Raw genomic sequence first — 24,545 nt, 5'->3', positions numbered from 1 at the left:
CCCAGTGGGGCCAGGGAATGAACCACAATCCAGGTACATGCCGTGCCTTTCACTATAATTGAACCCATGACCCTTCAGTGCATGGATGACATTCTTACCATTGATCAAAATGGGCCAGGGCTATAGCCTTGTTTTTATATAAGTATTTTTACCTGAGCAATTTTTTTTTCCTTTCCATTTGCATGAAATATCTTCTTCCATCCCTTACTTTTATTCTGTGTGTATCTCTCATTCTGAGGTGTGTCTCTTGTAGACAGCATATACATGGGTCTTGTTTTCTTATTCATTCAACTACCTTATGTCTTTTGATTAGAGCATTTAAGCTATTTTCATTTAAAGTAAGTATTGAGCCCTAGCTGGTTTGGCTCAGTGGATAGAGTGTTGGCCTGTGGACTGAAGATCCCGGGTTCAATTTCAGTCGAGGGCACATGCCCTGGTTGTGGGCTCGATCCCCAATAGGGAGCGTGCAAGAGGCAGCCAATCAATGATTCTCTCTCATCGTTAATGTTTCTCTCTCTCTCTCTCTCTCTCTCTCTCTCCCTCTCTCCCTCTCCCTCTCCCTCTCCCTTCCTCTCTGAATTCAATAAAAATATGTTAAAAAATAAATAAAGTGATTATTGATAGGTATGTATTTATTGCCACTTTTTTTTTTACTATGTTCCTCTTTTTCTCTTTCTTTTTTTTTTTCTTCTTTTTAAAGCAAACCCTTTAAAGTTTCTTGTAATACTGGTTTGGTGGTAACAATCTCCTTTAGCTTTTTCTTGTCTGGGAAAATTTATTTCTTAAATTTTAACTGATATCCTTGTTGGTTAAAGTAGCCTTGGTTGTAAATCTTTGTCTTTCATCACTTTGAATATTTCATGCCAGTCTCTTCTGGCCTCACATTTTTTCTGTTGAGAAATCAGCTGACAGTCTTATGGGAGCTCCCTTGTAGGTAACTGCTAGCCCAGGGGTGGGCAAACTTTTTGACTCGAGGGCCACAATGGGTTCTTAAACTGGACCGGAGGGCCGGAACAAAAGCATGGATGGAGTGTTTGTGTGAACTAATATAAATTCAAAGTAAACATCATTACATAAAAGGGTACGGTCTTTTTTTCTTTTTAGTTTTATTCATTTCAAACGGGCCGGATCCGCCCGCGGGCCGTAGTTTTCCCACGGCTGTGCTAGCCTCTCCCAGCTTTATTTTGTTGTTGTTGTTGTTGTTGTTAATCCTCACCTGAGGATATATTTTTCCCATTGATTTTTAGAGAGAGTGGAAAGGTCGGGGAGAAACAGAGAGAGAGAAACATCAATGTGAGAGACACATCGATTAGTTGCCTCCTGCATGCGCCCCCATCAGGGTTGTGGATCGAGCCTGCAACTCAGCTGCATGCCTTTGACCAGAATCGAACCTGCAACCCTTCAATTCGAGGGTCGACTTTCTAACCACTGAGCAAATGGCTAGGGTTCTTGCGGCTTTTGTGATTCTCTTTCCTTAACTTTTGCCATTTTAATTATGATGTGCCTTAATGTGGGTCTCTTTGGGTTTATCTTGTTTGGGATGCTCTGTGCTTCCTAGACTTGGATGTCTTCTTTTCTTCACCAGAGTAGGAAAGTTTGGGATCATTATTTCTTCATATAGGTTCTCGATCCCTTGCTCTTTCTCTTCTCCTTCTTGTACCCCAATGATGCAGATGTTAAGCTTCATGTTGTCCCTTAAACTATCCTCATTTTCTAAAGTCTTTTTTCTTTCTTCTGCTCTGATTGATCATTTTTCTACTGTGTCTTCCAAATCACTGATTCAATCCTTGCTTCCTTGAGCCTGCTGTTTATTCTCTCCAGTGTATTCATTATTTCACTATATGGCATTCTTCATTTTTGTGGTCCTTTTTATGGTTTCTATGTCTTTTTTCAAGCTGTTGAAGATCTTTATAATTATTACTCTGAACTCTATATCTGATAAATTACTTACTTTCATTTCATTTAGCTCTTCTGGAGAATTCTACAGTTCTCTTTTATGGGGCCTGCTTCTTTGTCTCCACAATCTGGCTGCCTTTTTCTGTTTGTTTCTATATAATAGGTATGTCTGCTAAGATTCTCATTCTTGGTAGAGTGGTCTTACTTATAGGTGACCTGTGGGACCCAGTGGCATAATCTCCTTCAGCCCCTGATCTGGGTGCTCTAAGAATTTCCTTTGTGCACACTATGTGGACCCTTCTCTTTGTAATTGAGTCTTGATTACTATTGGTCTGTTTGGCACCAACCCTTAGATTGGCTGACAGTAATGCTCAACCCCCAACATAGTGTGCAAGCTGATGTGCAGGCACTGATCACATGAAATAGAATCCACCTCAGCAGGGTTTGGTGCCTTCCAGTATCTCCTGTGGATATGCCACTTGTGAATCTATTGTATCCTGCTCTGTTGTTATCTGAAGCTGGCCACTGGGTGTATTGCTTTCGTGCCTCTTTGTAGAGACTCTGGTGCAGGGCAATGTCAGAAGCTATCTGTGACTTGCCCTGGGCCTCCTATTTGGAGCTATCAGTGATCCACAGCTTGTGGCTCCCTCTGCTGGGCCTGATGTATGTGGAAAGGACCAAACTGTGCACCAAGGTCTGCTTTTACTAGCACCAGGCCGAGGGGCAGGTCAACAAAAGTCTCAAAGCTCCCAGAGATCTGCCTCTGCCTGCAGGCTGTCTGTTAGTCTCAGTCACTGACAGAGCCTCTGGCAGTACTCCTCAGCAGGGCTCAAGCGCCACAGGGTGAGGCTATTGCTTTCTCCCAGGAGGATGCTGCACGGTGGGGAATGCTCTGCCTCAGAAAGATGGTTTCTGCAGTATGGGGTTACGGCTTAGCACAGGGATCCTGGCAGCTAACCACTTACCTCTCTTCCCAGAGCCACCAACCACAGACTAGTCCTCACGCAGCTCTAGTCCACTCTGCCCTCACTCCGGCAGTGCCCAGGGTAAATGGCTATGAACAAAATTTTGTGTGTAGGTGCTTTAAGAGGGTGCTTGCATTTCTAGCCATCTCTTCCTGGTGGACAGATACCCGACTGCTTTTCACAATCAGATGTTATAGAGGCACCTTTCCTGGTTCTGGTGCCCTGGGCTGGGGAGCCCGGCTTTAAGTTTAGAACCCACACTTCTCAGGAGGGAACCCCCACAGCTGATATATATCTCCAGAACTTCAGCTGTGACCTGTGACTGCCTGGCCAGCCCTCTCATGCCTCCACACCTTCTATTATTCTCGATGTGGCCTCCTATGTAAGTCCTTGGTTATAAGGCTTCTCTCTAGCGAGTCTTTAGTTGGTTATTCTGGATGATTTTCTAAGTATGTCTTTAATGTAGTGGTAAAAGGCATGAGCTTTCAAGTTAGAATTAAGTTTAAATGTGCTCTTTACAACCTTAGGCATATTTTCCTCTGAATCTCAGTTTCGTTATATGTAAATAAAACTAGTAAATGCTTGTCTTATAGAGTTATGAAAATTAAATGAGAAATTGTATACAAAAGTATGGCATACAGTGGTCAGCACATGATGTATGTGAATACAGGATAATTTTTTTTTTTTTTAGATTCCCAAAGTTATTCTTGTAACATGGAACTTTGAGGGTAATATTTGGAGGAATTAAACATAATCATAGAATGCCTGTTATTTATTCCACTTTCCTTAAATGTGAATATAGAGACAGGAGTAAACCATTTGTTTTACTAGGAAGGAGATGTTTAACATCCTATATAATAAAGGCCTAATATGCTAAGTGTCCAGTCGTCTGGTTGGCCGTTCAACCAATCAAAGCATAATATCCTAATGATATGCTAAGGCCGCTCAACCGCTCGCTATGATGTGCACCAGGGAGCAGACAGTCGACTGGTCAACCAGTTGCTATTGCATGCATTGACCACCAGGGGGCAGACGCTTTGACCAGTAGGTTAGCTTGCTGCTGGGGTCTGGCCAATCGGGACTGAGCGAGACGGGCCAGACATCCCCTGGAGCCCTCTCGCGGTCCCTCCCTGGCTGGCCAACCTCCCACGTCCCTCCCCGGCCCCAATCATGCACCGGTGGGGTCCCTCAGCCTGGCCTTCACCCTCTTGCAATCCGTGACCCCTTGGGAGATGTTGGAGAGCCAGTTTCGGCCCAGGCCTACGGGCTAGGCTGAGGGACCCCACTGGTGCACAAAATCGTACACCGGGCCTGTAGTACATATACATGTATATATATATATATATATATATATATATATATATATATATATATACACATAGAGAGACTAGACCTGTTATAACACTTCATTGAGTAAAACACTTATTCTGAAGCTATGGCTGATGTGAGCAATCCTTAGGCCAGGTTTATTCTGTTGTCAGGCATGTATGTTGCAATCTTGTATTGGTGTGTATGTGTGTGTGTGTGTGTAAATTTGATCTTTGAGCAACTGTAATTTAAGCAGTGATAGCTTCTGGGCAATTCCTAAAGAGATACATTTTGAGTTAGTGATATGTATATACACATAGTAGAAAAACATCAGCTTTTAAAAATACCAACTGCATATTATCACTACACTATATTTAAATGTCTTGTGTTTCTTCCAGATTCACTTCATTAGTTTCACCTCCCAAATCATTTTTACTTCAAAGACTTCATAAAACTTTTCTTGTCAAGGATGTCAAGTTAGAAAAGAGCACTGGAAAGTTAATTCCAAGTGGTTTCTATTGATATCCAAACTGCCTTGAGCTTAGGTCTCTAACTGCAAAGATCTGGTCTTAAGCGCAATTATTTTTAAAAATATATTTTTATTGATATTTAGAGAGAGGGGAACAGAGGGGGGAGAGAGAGGAGCATTAATGTGAGAAAGGAGCATCAATCAGCTGCCTCTTGCACCCCTCTGACCAGGAATTGAGCCAGCAACCTTTTGGTGCATGGCATGATGCCCAAACCGAGCCACACTAGCCAGGGCTCTTTTTTTCCTTTATGATTTTTCTAAAATTATGCATCTGTACATACTTTTTTTTCTCTGTCCTTTTTTCCTTTGTATCAGTTTGCCTTCATGTGCCTCAGATTACCCAGACCACTCCTTTGACACTTTAGATGATCAGCAATTATAAAAGATAAATTATTTACTGACATAAAATGTATATAGCTATGAAAGGCCCTCTTTTTATACGCACTGCTTACAAAAGTTGAAAGTGAGTTTAGATTATTTAAGTGGACTTGATAGGTATTAATGTGATAATTCTCTAGACTTTCCTTTGAAGTAAGAATAATATATATTCCTAAGCATACTGAAGTACTGTAACTTATTCTAAAATTAATATACTATCTACTTTTTTCCTGTAAGTTTAGATGACTTTTGCTCAAATTAAATAAATACATAAACATATAAAACACACACACACACTGCGTTCTATATTGCTGGAAACCGTTTCTTTTAACAATCCTTTCTACATGCAGATCATTTTGATATTTTATATTCCCTTTTACTTGTTTTTAAGATTGTTAGAACAGCCCTAGCTGGTTTAGCTCTGTGAATAAAGCATTGGCCTGCAGACTGAAAGGTCCCAGGTTCAATTCCAGTCAAGGGCACATGCCTGGGTTGTGGGCTCCATCCCCAGTGCGGGGCATGCAGGAGGTGGCCAATCAGTGATTCTCTCTCATAATTGATGTTTCTATATCTCCCTCTCCTTTCCTCTCTGAAATCAATAAAAATATATATTTTTTAAAAAAGATTGTTAGAACAGCACTAAATTAATGGATACTCCTGTGTTCTTTATTTTGTTTATCGCTGTTGGGGTCCAGCCCCAGCAGGTCCAGGGGTTCCCAAAGGTGTGGACAGAGTCGGCGAAGAAGGAATGACACGGAGACAGGGTTCAGTTGATCAGCATAGCGAGGTTCTCCAGCCAGGTTCTCTCTTTATTGTCCTGTTAGATCTGTATTTATACCAGTTAATTTTAATCCTATTCATTCTATTCCAAAGGTTAGGGCGTTTGTTAATCTAGTTCTGTTGAGTTTAATCCTGTCTAGGTTAATCTCTGTGTTCCATTATAAGGGCTATTCCAAGGTCACTGCTCTACTGATAAGCTACAAGGAAGTGACTGAAGGAGATTATCCTACCCAGTAAAGGTTATGTCCTCCCAGCCTCGCTGCTTGCCTTCCCTGGGACTGCCCTGTGTTGGTGGGTCTCCAGGGGTATAGGCTTTGGTGCTTTCCCTGGTGGGAAGACCCCTGGGGATGTGGGCCCAACAAGTCCCAAATTTATTGCCAACAGTCTTAGTCCAAGTTCTTCATAAGTAATACATGGTATTTCTGTAACACTAGGGGGATTTACTGATTTATTCTCTTCCTTAGTCCTGTTAATCCCTAACTCCAGGGAAAAATCCTCACCTGGGGAAACAACCTTTCTCGGGAAGGTGGTCCTGTTTAAAACACATAGCGCTAAGAGGGGGAGCAAACATATGCCATATACGCCAGGTCCCTTGAAACATAAGCTGTGCAGATGTTTCTTCCCTGCAGCGACTGTGTCAAGCAGCAAGGGTGGACCAGCTTCCGGCAAATTCTCCCATTTTTATTTTTTAAATGACATCGCGTGTAAATCAGAGGCCACCTCTCAGATTGGGTTGTTTAAGACTCGGAAGAAGACCTGTTTGTGACTTTGCCAACAGGTCAGTCCGAGACTTAACCCTATATAGGCTCCCCACATATCGCTAGTTCTGGTGACCAGTATTTCTAACTCTTTGTAGATGTTGTAACACTTCAGTGGTTTTCAGTTATTTTCCTAAAGGTCAGCCTGCACATGGACTGCCTTATTTATAAACATGGTTTCTACATGTGGGTTACAACATACACAATTATGCAGTAGGTCTGCAGTTTTCTATTGTCTCCTATACTACCTATATGATATAGAAGAACTATCCAATTTATAAAATATTGAAAAATACTTTATTGGAAGCTTTTATAATTTTTATTTTAGAACTAGAGGTCCAGTGCATGGATACATGCACCGGTGGGGTCCCTTGGCCTGGCCTGTGGACATCCCCAAGGGGTCCCGGATTGTGAGAGGGTGCAGGGCAGGCCAAGGGACCCCACTGGTGCACGATTGAGGCTGGGGAGGGACCGAGGGAGGGCTCCAGGGCATGTCCAGCCTGTCTTGCCCAGTCCTGATCAGGGCCGATCAGGGCCATCTCACCTAGTTCCAATTGGGGCCAGCCAGCTGGGGAGGGACTATGGGAAGTTGGCCGGCCAGGGCGGGACCACAAGAGGGCTCTAGGGCGTGTCGGGCCCATCTCGCCCAGTCCCGATCGGCCAGACTCCAGCAGCAAGCTAACTTTCCAGTCAGAGCGTCTGCTCCCTGGTGGTCAGTGTGCATCATAGCGACTGGTCAAACAGTCGAATGAACGGTCGGACACTTAGCATATTAGGCTTTTATTATATAGGATTTTTTCTGTGACTACAAAACTTGCCTAACCATTAAATAGTTTTTTTATATTACAAAGAGAAAAAAATGCCTCCTGCTCCTTTTAAAATTATTCTGGGACTCATCTTTGTCTCCTCCTGATCATAGTTATTTTGGCACCAAGTTCTTTGGGTTCCATATACTTGATTTCTCTTCTTTTTTTGTAAGAAAATTGTATTTTCTTAATTACATCCTAAGTGGTCTTGTTTTAATGTAATACATACTTCACATAGTCTGCCATCATGATTGGTATAAAATCCAGATATGTTGAACCTTCTACCTAAAATTCTTCAGTGTCCCTTTCTCCTCCCCCATATCCCTCACATACAGAAATATTTTTCTGAGATGTGTAGCTCTTCATGATCTCTCCTGTGTTCTGCTACCCCATGCAGTTGTAATTCAATTATTCTCATTGCTATGTAATATTCCAGTCTATGACTACATGACAATTTATTTATCCATCCAACTATGGATTAAAATTTGGGTTGTTTCCAGTTTGGAGATATTACAAATAGACCACATTATGTTTTATTTGCCTCTTTATTTGTAATCCTTTCCAATATATTATGAATTTATTGAGGCCATATTGTTTTTATCTTTTTTAGCATTTGGCATATAAGTGTTTTTTAAAAGAATGGAGAGAGGGAGGAGGAAGGTTACTCTGCTGTTGTCACAAATTAGATAATATTCTTTGTCATTCTAAAATGGTAATTTTTAAAAATCTATCCTATATTTCTAAGGCTCTTCACTGCAGCTGTGTTTACTTGAAGGTCTTTTTAATGGAAAAGTGAGCTCTCAATACCTCTTTTAAAAAGTGGCAGCATTTACTAAGCTGTAACTTTTCCATATCTACATAGTAAATTCTTTCACTCCTTATTTTACTATTGAGCACATGTTTATTTCTCTTAGAAACAAAGTTGCCTACATTAAATCAGAGGTAAAGTATTCACATATAAAATTAAGCTCTTAGACTTGCTAGAAGAATATTTACAACTAAATGGAATCAGAACTGTACATTTCCATCTCAAGAATACACTTAGATATGAAATTAATCTTAGTATCAGCAAATGAGCATTCTTATCATGTAAAGTGTAATCTAAGGAGATAAAGAATTATAAATTCCAATTTTTTGTTCAGATCTCATCTTTACTGAATTTATCCATAATTTTCTTTACAAGTTTTTATTCAAGAAGTTACAATATTGTGATTGAAACATAACGAATCCTTCAGGTAGTTTGTCCTAGATTTAATTTAGTTTCTTAATATGCAGCTACATGCTTCTTTATAAACTGAAGCAAAAAGTGGTGGCGCCTGGTCAGATCATAGTCACTCCAATAGGCAGTAGGATTGGTTATGGGGTGTAAATAAAAGTTTGTTTTTCATTGAATATATTTGAGTAACAAGTATTGTCAACCTTCATTATTTGTGAATTCCATATTTGCAAATTCACCTACTTGCTAAAATTTATTTGCAAGTCCAAAATCGGTACTCATGACACTTTCACAAAGATTCATGGACATGGACAGATGGCAAAAGTTTCTGCTGTGCCCTGCATGCACATTAGCCACTGAGGTTGAACAATTGATGTTTTGCTTTTTTTTTTCAGCTCTCATACTGTAAACAAGAGTCCTTTTCACAATCAGTTTAGGCCATGTGTTTTAAATTTTTGCACAAAATATTGTCTAATGTTCCTAAGCACACAAAGATTGCGATGTACCTTAGAGAGGAGGAAATAGGTGTTTCCATTAAGCTTCATTCAGATATGATGAGTTAGAGTGCTGTTAGCCATGAGTTCAATGCTAATGAATCAGCAATATGTATTAAATAAGTTGCCTTTAAACAAAGACACACATGTATTGATTGGTTGATGAAAAGATAACCAGAATCTTGCAGGAACCTAAACCTGCACTTTCTTAGGAGCAGTGGTTCGGTATTGGCTAATTCAGTGTTCTTGGTGGCTTTACAGACCACACCTACCACAAATAAGAGCATTGACTGCCTTTTACTCCTGCTATTATCAAGCTAGATTTATTCATATTTTCTCCGTTTTGTTTTTTTTTTCCTCCAGCATTTACTACAAAAACAATTGGTGGTCTCTTTTCTACTATTATATGTAACTTTATCTCATGTTTAAATTTCTTTTGCTACATATTCTGAAATGAGACAAAGGTATTTCTTGTAAAAGTTTCCTGCTGCATGTATACACTGTGGAGCCTAACTGTCAGTGATGTTTTTAATTAAACAATTATACAATGAATTATCAGCATAGAAAATACAGCGTCTGCTTTCAGTTATTTGTTTTACTTCTGAGTATAATTTAAAGGCAAACTAGCTTTATTCCTAGAGACATGAGGCCTCTAAAGCTTGTTCTATTCTTGATGAATGTTTTCTATGGTCACTTCAAATAGAATATCTTTTACCCATGGTTTTAGAAGATATACTGTGAAAGAACAGTTGCTTTAGAAGCCTTTATAAATAACACTTGGATATTGATATAATAAATGTTTGCCTTACTTTACCATTTCTTACTTCTTTTCCATAGTTTATTTAGTTCATTGTACTTCTCTGTGCAGTGTGAAGCATTTCTCTCCTGTTGTGCTAATAAAATTAAGTAAAATACTAAGAATCACTCCCACATTAATAGCATATACTTAGAAATAAGGGATTATTCCATACCTTGTTCATTTCAGCAGTGCTAACTAATCCTCTTAGAACCAATGATCAGAGTATTTTCTGTGTTTTACTGCTTTGAGAAGTGGTCAGCTATCTGCTTTTAAGTTTGTAATAGGAGATTGAATAAATGTCCTTGTGCTAATATTGAATTGATATCTACCTAGCTAATGCTGTGAGAGACTTAGATACCACACTGTTAAAAATATTTGACAATTGAATTAGTCATGTGCAGTGTTTAGAATTATGGGAATTTGTAATCTATACCTGGGGGAAAATACCTAACTGGAGACATCACTTTTTTTTCAATATGAAGTTTCAGAATTTTTTTATTTACCCAAGTTAAGAACAAACTGTTAATCTTTTTTGGTCCTCATTCTATGTGGATGCTCTAAAGTATTTGCTACCCTGCTAATTACCTCCCCCCTTTTTTTCTTGAAACTCTTTACTTCCTTTTACTCTCTGATACCTCGCTCTCATACTTCTCTTCAACTACTCCTTTTAATCCTTTGATAATGGCCCCTTTTTATTGAACCATCATTCTATATTTTAATTATTTGTTTGTAAATGTTTCCCCTACTTGGCTGTAATATGTTTCTTATTTATCTTTATATCTTTCAATATTATATATAGTAGATACTTAATAAATATTGAGGAAGCTAACTGTTTCCACTCCTTAAGTGTTGTTGTTCCCTTCCAGCCTGAGCATTCTCATCTCCCATCTGCAAGCTCACTCTGGACAATCTTTCCTCTCTTTACTACTAAGAGTTTATGTTAAAGAAGGGGAGCTCTGAAACAGTAATGCTTGGTTCAAATCCCAGCTCCACCAATTTCCAACCATGTATACTTGGCAAGATTATATTTGAACTCTCTGTCTCTATTTTCTCATCCTTAAAATGAAGGTAGTAGAAACTAGCTCCTATATCATATAGATGTAATGAATTAATGCGCACTTATGCCCATTCAGTGTCATATCAAGTGTACTTAATAACTGTCAGATAACAATGCTCACTTTTCCCTTTTTCAGCTTTATCTTCCATCTGTGTATCTTTGTCTTCCAAACTTATTTATTCTGAATCATTCAGAACTTATATTTTCATATGCCAGTTTTACATTGTTTTGGTTTTTTTAAAATATATTTTTATTGATTTCAGAGAGGAAGGAAGAAGAAGAGAGAGATAGAAACATCCATGATGAGAGAGAATCATGGATCGGCTGCCTCCTGCACGTCCCCCACTGGGGATCCAGCCCACAACCCAGGCATGTGCCCTTGACCAGAATCAAACCTGGGACCTTTCAGTTCGCAGGCCGACGCTCTATCCGTTGAGCCAAACTGGTTAGGGCCAGTTTTACATTTTTAACTTATTATCCTACAGGAATTTTAAACTCTTACATGTCTAAAGCTCAAGTCATTATTTCTACCAGTAAATTTATTATGCCTTCCATGTTTTCTAACTTAAATAATGGTACTAATCTCCATCCAATTTCCTAAACTTTATTTTTTATTTTATTTTTTTAAAATATATTTTTATTGATTTCAGAGAGGAAGGGAGAGAAAGATAGAAACATCAATGATGAGATCATTGATTGGCTGCCTCGTGCATGTGCCCTTGACTGGAATCGAACCTGGGACCCTTCAGTCCACAGGCCAGCGCTCTCTCCACTGAACCAAACCAGCTAAAGCCAATTTCCTAAACTTTAAAACCTTGATTTCTGCTCTCACATAATCTTCCTTTTCCCTGCAGTTCACCCCCTTTCTGTCTTTATTGCCTTAGTTCAGGCCCCTCATCATCTCACACTTCAACTATTTAAATTGTCTACTAATTCTCTGTCTTCAGCCTATTGTCACCTTTTAAATTATTTACTTATTTATTTATATTTTTATTGTTGATAGTATTACAGATGTCTCCCATTTCCCCCCACTTCACCCCCCTACTCCAAGCCCTTACCCACCTCCCAGGTCTTCACCACCCTATTGCCTGTGTCATGGGCTATGCATGTAAGTATATAAGTTCTTTGGTTTATTTCTTCTCATCTCCCCTTCCCCACATCAAGGTATGTCCATCTGTTCCATGCTTCCAGTCTTATTTTATTGGTCGATTCATTTTGTTCATTAGATTCCACAAATAAGTGAAGTTATGTAATATTTGTCTTTATCAGATTGACTTATTTCACTTAGTGTAATAGTCTCCAAGTCCATTCATGCTGTCCCAAAGGGTAGGAGATCCCTCTTTTTATAGCTGCAATTATTCCATTGTGTAAATGTCCCATAGCATTTTTATCCATTCATCTACTGATAGGCACTTGGGTTTCCAGATCTTAGCTATTGTAAATAACACTGCTATGAATATAGGGGTGCATACATTTTTTTCTTTATTGATTAAGGTATTACATATGTGTCCTTATACCCCCCATTGCCCCCTCTAAACCGCCCCCCCAGCTCGTGCCCTCATGCCCCTAGTGTCTGTGTCCATTGGTTATGTTTATATGCATGCATACAAGTCCTTTGGTTGATCGCTCCCCTTCCCCCCACCATCCTCTGCCTTCCCTCTGAGGTTTGAAGGTCTGATCAATGCTTATTGGTGTTTTGGGTTTTTAAGATATATTCCCAGAAGTAGGATCGCTGGGTCAAACAGAAGTTTCATTTTTAATTTTTTGATGAAGCTCCGTACTGTTTTCCATCGTGGCTGTACCAATCTGCATTCCCACCAGCAGTGAACTAGTGTTCCCTTTTCTCCACATCCTTACCAGTACTTACTGTTTGTTGATTTTTTTGATGATAGCCATTCTGACAGGTGTGAGGTGATATCGCATTGTGGTTTTAATTTGCATTTCTCTGATGATTAGTGACTTTGAGCATTTTTTCATGTGTTTCTTGGCCATTTGTATGACCACTTTTGGAGAAATGTCTATTCAGATCCTTTGCCCATTTTTTAAATGGATTGTTTGTCTTCCTTTTGTTGAGTTTTATGAGTACTTTGTATATTTTGGATATAAACCCCTTATCAGATGTATTATTGGCAAATATGTTCTCCCATTTAGTGGGTTCCCTTTTTATTGTGATGGTGGTTTATTTTGTTGTGCAGAAGCTTTTTTTGCTCCATATAGTCCCATTTGTTTATTTTTTCCTTTGTTTCTCTTGCCCTAGGAGATGTATCAGCAATATTTTTATGGTTTCATGGCTTACATTTAAGCCTTTTATCCATTTTGAGTTTATTTTGTGAAAGGTGCAAATTGGTGGTCTAGTTTCATCTTTTTGCATGTGGCTGTCCAGTTTTCCCAACACTGTTTGTTGAAAAGACTGTCTTGACTCCACTGTATGTTCTTGCCTCCATCGTCAAATATTAATTGACTGTAATGGTGTGGGTCAATTTCTGGGGTCTCTGTTCTAATCCATTGGACATTTCAATGATGTTGATTCTACCAATCCATGAACACGGTATCTACACTAATAAAAGAGAAACATGGTAATTAGCGTACGACCACTACCCTTTTCATTGGCTAATCAGTGAGTATATGCAAATTAACTGTCAGCCAAGATGGCGGCCGGCAGCCAGGCAGCTGGAAGCGAGCATGAGGCTTGCTTGCTGTGGACTCCAACGTTCCCCGCCTCACTTGCTGGCCTCTCAGCTGCAACTCTAAGCAACAATGTACTATGTTGCAAATAAGAAGCTAAACAAAACGCCAGAAACCAGCTGGACTGAAACATTGTATCGGTGTTTTCAGCAACGAGGCCTCAGAGCTAAAGCTGGCCCAGAATAAAAAAAAAAAAAAAGAAAACAAGGAGCGGTTGGGAGCTTCAGTCACTCGCTTCAGGAAAACAGCCCTCAGCCAATCACCCAGACTGGCCAGGCACCCCAGTGGGGACCCCCACCCTGATCCAGGACACCCTTCAGGGCAAACCAGCCAGCCCCTTCCCATGCACCAGGCCTCTATCCTATATAGTAAAAGGGTAATATGCCTCCCGGTACCGGGATCAGTGGAGCAGTGAGGCTCCCGGCACCAGGATCAGCGTGACAGGGGGCAGCGCCCAAACCCCCTGATCACCCTGCGGCTCTGTGTGTGACAGGGGGCAGGGCCACAACCTCCCTATCTGCCCTGCTCTGTTCATGACAGGGGAAGGCACCCCAACCCCCTGATCAGCCCTGCTCTGTGCCTGATAGGGGGGAGCTCCCCAATCCCCTTATTGCCCTGCGGCTCTGTGTTTGATAGGGGGGAGCTCCCCAACCCCCTGATCGGCCCTGCTCTGTGTGTGACAGGGTGCGGCGCCCCAACGCCCCCCCACCCCACCCACGGGCCCTGCTCTGTGCCTGATAGGGGGGAGCTCCCCAATCCCCTGATTGCCCTGCGGCTCTGTGTTTGACAGGGTGCAGAACACCAACCCCCTGATCGGCCCTGCTCTGTGTGTGACAGGGTAGAGCCATAACCTCTCCATCGGCCCTGCCCCAAGAGTGACAGTGGTGGCGCCCCAACCCCCTGATCGGCCCTGCTTTGTGGGGATAGAGGGTGGCGCCCCAACCCCCCTCCACGGGCCTTGCTCTGTGTGTGACAGGGTAGAGCCATAACCTCCCCATTGGCCCTGCCCTGAGTGTGACAGGGTGCAGCGCCCCAACCCCCTGATCCGCCCTCCTCTGTGTGTGACAGGGGGCGGTGCCCCAACTCCCCTATCGGCCCTACTCTGTGAGTCACAGGGGGGAGCTCCTCAACCCCCTGATCGGCCCTGCTTTGTGCGTGACAGGGGGGAGCTCCCCAACCCCCTGATTGACCCTGCTCTGTGTGTGACAGGGTACGGAGCCCCAACCCCCCTGATGGGCCCTGCTCTGTGAGTGACAGGGGGCAGCGCCCCAACCCCCTGATTGGCCCTGCTCTGTGAGTGACAGGGGGCAGCGCCCCAACCCCCTGATCGGCCCTGCTCTGTGCGTGACAGGGGGTGGTGCTGCAACCTCCCCATCGACCCTGCCTTGAATGTGACAGGGGGCGGTGCCCCAACCCCCCAATCGGCCCTACCCTGAGTGTGACTGAGGGTGGCATCGCAACCTCCCGATCCGCCCTGCTCTGTGCATGACGGGGCAGCGCCCCAACTCCCCAATCAGCCCTGCTCTGAGCCTGACCAAGGGCTGCACTTAGGGATTAGGCCTGCCCTCTGCCACCCGGGAGCAGGCCTAAGCCAGCAGGTCGTTATCTCCCGAGGGGTCCCAGACTGCAAGAGGGCACATGCCAGGCTGGTGGCCCCCCTCCCCCTGCCCCCTGAGTGCACAATTTTTTGTGCACCAGGCCTCTAGTATTCTTCTATTTGATTATATCTTCCTCTATCTCTTTTTTCAAATTCTGGTAGTTTTCCAAGGACAGGTCTTTAACCTCCTTAGTTAAGTTTATTCCTAGGTATCTTAATTTTTTTGCTACAGTAGTAAGTGGAGTTGTTTTTTTAGTTTCTCTTTCTATGAGTTCAATGTTGGTATATAAAAAAGCCATGGATTTCTGGGTGTTAATTTTGTATCCTGATACATTGCTGAATCCATTTGTTAAGTCTAGTAGTTTTTTGATGGAGTCTTTGGTGTTTTCTATGTACAGTATCATGTCATCTGTGAATAATAACAGTTTTACTTCTTTTCCAATTTGGATGCCTTTTATTTCTTCTTCTTGTCTGATTGCTATGGCTAGCACTTTCAGTACTTTGTGGAACAGGAGTGGTGAAAGTTGGCATCCCTGTTTTGTTCCTGTTCTTAGGGGAAATGTTTTTGTTTTTGCCCATTGAGTATGATGTGGGCTGTAGATTTGTCATATAAGGTTTTTATTATGTTGAGGTACGATCCCTCTATTCCCAATTTGCTGAGAGTTTTTATCAAGAAAGAGTTTTGGATTTTGTCAAATGTTTTTTCTGAAGATATGGGTAAATAACACGATTTAACAGCCTTTGAACGTGGGATATATATATATACACACACTGAGTGGCCAGATTATTATGACCATCTGATGTTTGTAGGCAAATTAGCCGTACACTGCATCGTATGGGATATGGAAGCCAAAGGCCTGTTCGAACACCTTTGCTGTCTGCAGTTACAAAGATAAAACGTCTCCAATTTGCACAGGAACACAAGGATTGGACAGTCAAGCAATGGAAATAAGTCATGTGTTCCGATGAATCACGTTTCCAGTTGCATCATGCAGATGGCAGAGTGAGAATTTGGCAGAAACAGCATAAAAGCATGCACCCCACATGCATGAGTACAACCCTTCAAGCTGGTGGGGGCAGTATTATGGTTTGGGGCATGTTTTCCTGGCATGATTTGGCCCTTTAATTCGTGTGGAACAATGTCTGAATAGCACAACATACCTAAGTATCGTTGCTGATCAAGTTCATCCTATCATGTTGATGGCATATCCCAATGGAGTTGGCTTCTTCCAACAAGACAATGCGCCATGCCACAGTGCTCATATTGTGCAGGAGTGCTTTCAAGAACATGGGGGAAACTTTACCTTGCTTAGGTGGCCCCCACAATCACCAGATCTCAATCCAATTGAGCATTTGTGGGACAAAGTTAAAAGAGCCATCAGGCAGCTGGTTCCACAACCATCAAATCTCAGAACTGGACAGTGCTATTCATCAGGCACGGTGTCAGATTCCTCGCATCACCTTTTAACATCTCATGGAGTCAATGCCAAAAAGAATCGCCACAGTATTGAAGGCAAAAGGTGGCCCAACGAAGTACTGATGGTGTGGTCATAATAATCTGGCCACTCAGTGTGTATATGTATATCCCATGTTCAAAGGCTGTTAAATTGCGTTGTTTACCCATATCTTCAGAAAAAAATCACTTCTACTGTCGTAGTAAACAATCTGCTTCCCTATTTATAATGGTCTGGCCCTCTAGCAACTTCAGCGAGAAATTATAGGTAATTTCCTACAAACCTCAGGTGGTCATAATAATCTGGCCATTCAGTGTATATTAACTAAAGAACTTTTGTTACTTATTCTTTTTAGAAAATTTGTTGGAGGGTATGGTCAATGATGAAGAATCAGCTTAAGGAAGAAAATGTATAATGTCTTACAACATAATATGACAAGATTTCCTACTCAGGACTTAAAAAGACGTGTCCTTTGAGATATATGAGAGATCACATTGTCTTCAAAATGTAGTTTGTAGTTACTGAGAATTCCCATACTCAAGTCCAGTTGCTCTTTTTTAAAAATATATTTTTATTGATTTCAGAGAGGAAGGGAGAGGGAGAGAGAGATAGAAACATCAATGATGAGAGAGAATCATTGATCGGCTGCCTCCTGCACACCCACACTGGGGATCGAGCCCGCATCCGGGCATATGCCCTGACTGGGAATCGAACCAGTGACCTCTTGGTTCCTGGGTTGATGCTCAACTGCTGAGCCACACCCGGCTGGGCATCCATACTCACATTTTTGCACACTTTGGGTTGTGTACAGTCCAATCATTTCAATGATTTGGGAAGGCGTGAAGAGGCTAATGAATTATATTCCATATTTTCTCTTGGCCTGTTTCTTAATGTAAAGGAATGTAGTAAAAGCCCTGCAACTTTTTGTATGTATTGTTGGCCGCAAAACATAATGATTAATCAAGTGGGTCTTTATTGAATAAAAGTAAACTTGCCTCATTTGGCGTCAGGGCATTGGCGTCAGTTCTATGGTCATAATAGAGACCCAACAATTCTTTTTCTCCAGGGTGTCTACAAGAGGAAGCATAAAACAGTGTTAGTATGTGCCTGGCCTATGGCATGGAAGCTTCAGTAAGTCCAAAGTGAGATTGATTAGGATTAGTATTTTTTTGTCTAGCTAAAACTGTTTGGCATCTTGGCTTAAAAGTAGTTCTTTTTTATAACTAGAAATGTGGTTTAGTGGGGTTTTTTTGAGCACTCTAAGCATTTTATTCAAATTTCTGCAGACATAAAAGATAGCTTCGTGTTATACTTATATATGTAAAAGTCCTTAGGAGTTCGGCAAATACATAACCTTTACAACTGGTTCTATTTCCAGTTTCCTTAAACAAGAGTATGGAGCTATGGCCAATCCTGGTTTAAAGTACAGATAATATGTACACAAATCACACTGATTGCACTGTAGGCCTCAAGTCCAGAGAATGCCCTTGCAACTTTGTCCCCAGGCTCACTCATACTTGTGCTCCTTATTGAGTTATCAAGAGGTTCACAGTCTCTTGATTTTTTTATTTTAGACACCAAAAGGGCTTCTCTTGATTTATGACTTTTAAAGGCTGGGAGAAGGATTAGAGAGAAATTTGACAATGGGGAGCATTATTTTCTTAAGTGGGTAAATAAAGTCTGAGAAAGACAAAAGACAAAGGAGAAAAGAGAATGGGATGCATTTAAGTTTATTCTATAGTTCTGTCACCATAATAATTCACTCAGAAGGGATGCCTTTGGAATTTAGTATTTAGTATTAAAAGGAACAGGCCTGGGGCATGTACACGCCAGCACTGGAAAAGTGGTGGATTGAGACCTATTGTATTTTTTAAGTGATTACAGGGCTGTCCAGGTGTCCTGGTTGAAAAGCTGCTTCTTGAGTCAGGAAATTGTATCTTGTTCTGAGGTTTACTATAATAAAGTACACAGTCCTAGGGGATGGTATTGCTGGCTCCATGAATCACTTTACAAGCTGGCTGTCCTGACCCAAGCCCCATGATTTATTTATGCCATACCATAGTAGGAATGGCAAATATGTAAGCCACACGTGGTTTCTAGGATGAGGTGGGTCTTTACCTGGAAAATTGCTATAAATCCATAGAGTGAGACAGGGCAGAGCAAACTGCAGCTTATGTCATGTCCAAGAGATCTCTTCTTATTTTATAGGGAATGTGCAGTTCTAGAGCTGGTTTACAAGTTCAGCATCCTCCTTGGAATGAAATGTATCCTTGGATGTTTTGTGTGCTGTGTTTTGGCCTACTCAGTCTTTGATTCATTGCTTACAAATCTAAAAAAATAGCTCTGAAATGTTGTCTAGTCCTGTTGTCCCTAGTATTTTCTCTTGTATTATACCTATAAAGTAGAATTTACTTGAATATTTTAAATATATTTTTATTTATTTTAGAGAGAGGAAGGGAGAGGGATAGAGAGATAGAAACATCAATCAGCTATCTCCTGCACATTCCCCTTCTCCCCCCAGGGATTGAGCCCACATCCCCGGCATGTGCCCTGACTGGGAATTGAACTGTAACCTCCTGCTTCATGGGTTGATACTCAACCACTGAGCAACACCAGCAGACTTTGACTTGAATATTTTAAATTGTTACCCATAAGTTTTTCAGGCAGGTTTTTTTTTTTCTCTCTCTCTCTCTCTTTGGTTTGGAAAATACTGCTTTGGACTACTAAGCCAATGATCAGTCATCCCATATTTCAATAATATTAGAATTCTGCCTAGCTTTCAGAACTTGATTCCCTAGCATTGAGAGATTCTTTTAGATTTGCACTTAGTATTTAGTATTTATATGGGTATCCAAATATTGAGCCAAAATGGACAGCATAATTAATTTTTTATTTTATCTTTCTACCCCCATCCCTTTTGGCAACCATCAGCTTGTTGTTTATATTGTTGGGTCTGTTTCTGTTATGTTTATTCACCTATTTTTTAGATTCCACATATAAATGAGATCATACGGTATTTGTCTTTGTCTAACTTATTTCACTTACTATAATACCCTTTAGGTCCATCCATTGCCAAGATTTTGTGCTAACACCCTGGCCAGTTTGGCTCAGTGGATAGAGTGTTGGCCTGTGGACTGAAGGGTCCCAAGTTCAATTCTGGCCAAGGGCACATGCCCAGGTTGCAGACTCGATCCCCAGTAGAGGGGGTGCAGGAGGCAGCTGATAGATGATTCTCTCTCATTATTGATGTTTCTATCTCTCTCTCCCTCTCCCTTCCTCTCTGAAATCAATAAAGAAATATTTTTTTAAAGATTTTGTGCTATTTTATTGGTGACTAATATTCCATATATAGATATTTTTTCCATCACCATTTATCCCCTCTATGCCCTCTACTACTTTCATCCCTCACCCCACCCTACCCCCCACAGTCACCACACTATTTTCCATGCCCTTCCATGCCCATAAGCTCTCTATTTCTTCTTTTTGTGCCCAATCCCTCCAATTCCCCAACATACCACCACCACCACCACCAGATATGTCTGTCTGTTCTCTATCTATGAGTCTGTCTCTATTTTGCTTGATAGTTCAGTTTGTTCATGAAATTCCACATATGAGTACTTGTCTTTCTTTGACTGGCTTGTTTCACTAACCTCTGCCCATTATTTATCTTGAATTGAATTTGGGGTGATTGGTTTTTTTGTTGTTAAGTTGTATGAGTTCTTTATATATTTTGGACATTAACTCTTTATTAGATCTATCATTTGCAAATACCTTCTATCATTCAGTAGGCTTTTTGTTTTGTTGATGGTTTTCTTCATTGTGCAAACACTTTTCAGTTTATATACTGGTCCCATTAGTTTATTTTTTCTTTCATTTCCTTTGCTCAAGGAGATATATCCAAAAAGATATTGCTAAGAGTGATTGAAGAGACGTTCTTTACCCCATTATATATCCTTGCCTCTTTTGTTGTACATTAATTGATCACATAAGCAAGGATTTATTTCTGGGCTGTTCTTTTCTATTCTGTTGATCTATATATCTGTTCTTATGCCACTACCATACTGTTTTGATTATTTTAGCCTTATAATATAGTTTGTTATCAGGGATCTTGATACCTCCCACTTTGTTCTTTCTCAAGATTTCTTTGGCTATTCAGGGTTTTTTGTGGTTTTGTATAAATGTTATGCTTAGTTGTTCTAATTCTGAGGTTCAGAATGCCACTGATATTTTGATAGGGATTTCATTGAATATGTATATTACTGTAGGTAATAAGAACATTTTAACAGTATTAATCCTGCCAATCTATGAGCAAGGTATATCCTTCCATTTTTTGCATTATGTTTGGTTTCTTTCTTCAGTGTCTTAAAGTTTTCAGAGTATAGGTCTTTCATCTCTTTGGTTAAATTTATTCCTATGTATTTTATACTTTTTGATGCAATTGTGAACCAAATCATTTTTTAAACTTCTTCTGATTGTTCATTGTTGATGCATAGAAATGCAACAGATTTCTGTATATTGATTTTTATATCTTGCAACTTTACTGAAGTATTTATTAGTTCTGGTAGTTTTTTGGTAGCATCTTTAGTGTTTTCTGTATGGTGTCATATCATCTGCAAATGATGATTGTTTACTTATTGCTTTCCAAATTGGATGCCTTTTATTTCTTTGTCTGGTCTGATTGCTGTGGCTAGGACTTCCAATGCTATATTGAACATAAGTGCTGAGAATGGGCATCCTTGACTTGTTCCTGATCTTAGAGAAAAGGCTTTCAGCTTTTCACCATTTCACCATTGAGTATGATATTAGCTGTGGGTTTGTCATGTAATGCCTTTATTATGTTGAGGAATGTTCTTTCTACATTCACTTTGTTACATTTTATCATAGAATTGTGTTGAATTTTGTCAAATGTTTTCTCTGCACCTGGTGAAATGATCATATGGTTTATATACTTTATTTTGTTAATGTGACACATCATGTTGATTGATTTACGGTTGTTGAGTCATTCTTGCATCCCTGGGATGAATCTTACTTGGTCATGGTGTGTATCATTTTAATATATTGTTGAATCTGGTTTGCTAATACTTTGTTGAGAATTTTTGCATCTATGTTCATCAAAGATAATGACCTATAACTTTCTTTTTTTGTGTTATCTTTATCTAGTTTTGATATCAAGGTACTGCTAGTTTCATAAAATGAGTTTGGAAGCATTCCATTTTCTTCAGTTTTTAAGCATAGTTTAAGAAGGATGGGTAGAAAATAAAAGGCCTTAACCAGAAGTAAGAAAATATGAAAAACCTCACAGGTAAAGTCAAATATTCAATAAGTACAGCAAATGAGACAAGTAGAAAAGAAAAGGCCTTAACCAGAAATAAGAAAATATGAAAAAACCTCATAGGTAAAGTCAAATATTCAATAGGTACAGCAAATAAGACATTCAAAAAGCTACTACAATGGTTTAAAGAAAAAAAGTATGAAACTTACTCAAACCACTATAAGTAGTTAGGAGATACACAACACAAGAAGATCTAAAATATGACATCAATAACATAATTCTTCTTTGAATGTTTGGTAGAATTCAGCTGTGAAGCCATCTGGTACTGTGCTTTCATTTGTTGGGAGTTTTTTTTAAATTTTTACTTCAATTTTATTGCTACTAATTGGTCTGTTTAGATTTTTCATTTCTTCTGGTTCAGTCTTGGAAGGTTATATACTGCTAGAAATGTATCTATTTCTTTTAGATTGTCAAAATTTTTGGCATATAATTGTTCATAATATTCCTTAATGGTTCTTTGTATTTCTGTGGTGTCAGTTGTAACTTCTCTTTCATTTGAGATTTTATTGATTTGGGCTCTCTCCTTTTCTTGGTGAGTTTGGCTAAAGTTTTGTCCATTTTATTTATCTTTTCAAACAACCAGCTCTTAATTTTATTGCTCTTTTGTATTGATTTTTAAATTTCTATTTTGTTTATGCCTGCTGTGATCTTTTCTTCCATTTACTCTGGGTTTTGTTTGTTTTTGTTTTTCTAGTTCCTTTAGATGTAGTTAGATTGTTTATTTGGGATTTTGTTGTTGTTTCTTGAGATAGGCCTGTATAGCTATGCACTCCTCTCTTAGTACTGGTTTTGCTGAATTTCATAAATTTCAAAGAGTTGTGTTTTCATTTTAATTTGTTTCAAGATCATTTTTGATTCCTTGTTTGATTTTCTTCTCTGATCCATTGGTTGTTTAGTAGCATGTTATTTAGATGCTTGATATAATTTCAGTATTCTAATATTTATTGAGGCTTGTTTTGTGACCTAATATGTGATCTGTTCAGGATAATGTTCCATGTGCACTTGAAAAATAAATGTGTATTCTGCAGTTTTGGAATGAAATGTTCTATAGATGTTTATTAAGTTGATCTTGTCTACAGTGACATTTAAGGCCATTATTTTTGTATTAATTTTCTGTCTGGAGTCTCTGTCCATTAATGTGGATAGGCTATTACAATCTCCTACTATATTATGTTACTGTAGATTTCTTTCTTTATACCCATTAATAATTCCTTTATATATTTAAGTGTTCCTATGTTGGGTGTATAGATATCTACATTGTTTTATCCTCCTCTTGGATTTTCCCCTTTATAATTATGTAATGTCTGTCTTTGTCTTTTTTTTTTTTTTTTTTACATTTCTTTGTTTTAAAGTATGTTTTATCTGATACAAGGTTTGCTAGTTCACCTCCCTTTTTATATCTGTTTGCATGGAATATCTTTTTCCTTCCCTTAACTTTTAGTCTGCATGTGTCTTCGGTTTGAAGTAAGTCTCTTATAAGCAGCATATAATCCATTCAGCCACTTTATGTCTTTTTATTTGAGCATTTAATCTATTTACATTTAAAGTAGTTACTATATTTATAAGTAAGATACGTATGTATTTATTGCCATTTTGTTCATTGTTTTTAAGTTGCTTTATAGTTATCCTGTGTTTCTTTTTCTCTTGATCTGTTTCCTCATGGTTTGCTGTTTTTCTTCAGTGTTTTTTGTGGGGTTTTTTTAGGTTTCTTTCTCAATATTTTTTAGGGTTTTGGTTTGTGGTTACCATGAGGCTTATGTATATCATTCTTTACCTATAGCAATCTATTTTAAGCTGATAGGCATTTAAATTTCAATATATTCTTCTTTGCTGTTGTTGACATGTATGAAAGTTTCGGACTTTGGAAGGGATAAGAATGGACTCTCCAAACATGGGGAAACACTTTCAGCAGTTCTCTCCCTACAATATCAATGACCAGGGCACGTGGCAACCCAAAATCACTTTCAAATGCAAGTGTCAGTATATTCTAAAAGCACTACATTTTTACTCCTCTCTATGCTTTATGTTATTGATGTCATATTTTAGATCTTCTTGTGTTGTGTATCTTCTAACTACTTATTGTGGTTTGAGTAAGTTTCATACTTTTTTTTCCTTTCAACCTTTGTAGTAGCTTTTTAAATGTCTCATTTGCTGTACTTATTGAATATTTGACTTTACCTGTGAGGTTTTTCATATTTTCTTATTTCTGGTTAAGGCCTTTTCTTTTCTACTTAAAGAACACCCTTTACCATTTCTTGTAAAACTAGTTTAATGGTTATAAAGCACTTTACTTTTTGCTTGTGCATGGAACTCTTTATCTCTCCTTCAATTCTGAATGATAATCTTAGTAGAGAAATTATTCTAGAGTGTAGTTCCTGTCTTTCAGCACTTTATAGATGTCCTGTCACTTTCTTCTGGCCTGTAAAGCTGCTGGTGCAAAATGAGCTGACAGCCTTATAGGGTTTCCTTTGTATGTAGCTCTTTCTTATTT

At 39.5% G+C, this 24,545-nt stretch overlaps 1 protein-coding gene and 1 non-coding gene across 7 annotated transcripts in view; one reads left to right on the top strand and one right to left on the bottom strand.

The window, feature by feature from the left end:
* The window catches only part of ERC1 (ELKS/RAB6-interacting/CAST family member 1), a 503,328-nt gene that overhangs the window by 322,271 nt on the left and 156,512 nt on the right, over positions 1-24,545 (top strand). The gene's annotated exons all lie outside the window — the stretch shown is intronic.
* On the bottom strand, positions 23,897-24,030 carry LOC139007830 (small nucleolar RNA SNORA71). The gene has a single exon (XR_011470978.1). It is a non-coding gene; the product is annotated as a small nucleolar RNA SNORA71 (small nucleolar RNA).

This window comes from Myotis yumanensis, unplaced genomic scaffold (genome assembly GCF_028538775.1).
Source record: "Myotis yumanensis isolate MYYU_CA2020_CCGP unplaced genomic scaffold, mMyoYum1.0.hap1 SCAF_3, whole genome shotgun sequence".
NCBI classification, from domain to species: Eukaryota; Metazoa; Chordata; class Mammalia; order Chiroptera; family Vespertilionidae; genus Myotis; species Myotis yumanensis.
Note: the sequence above shows the minus strand (reverse complement) of the source record. Positions and strands in the feature narration are given on the sequence as shown.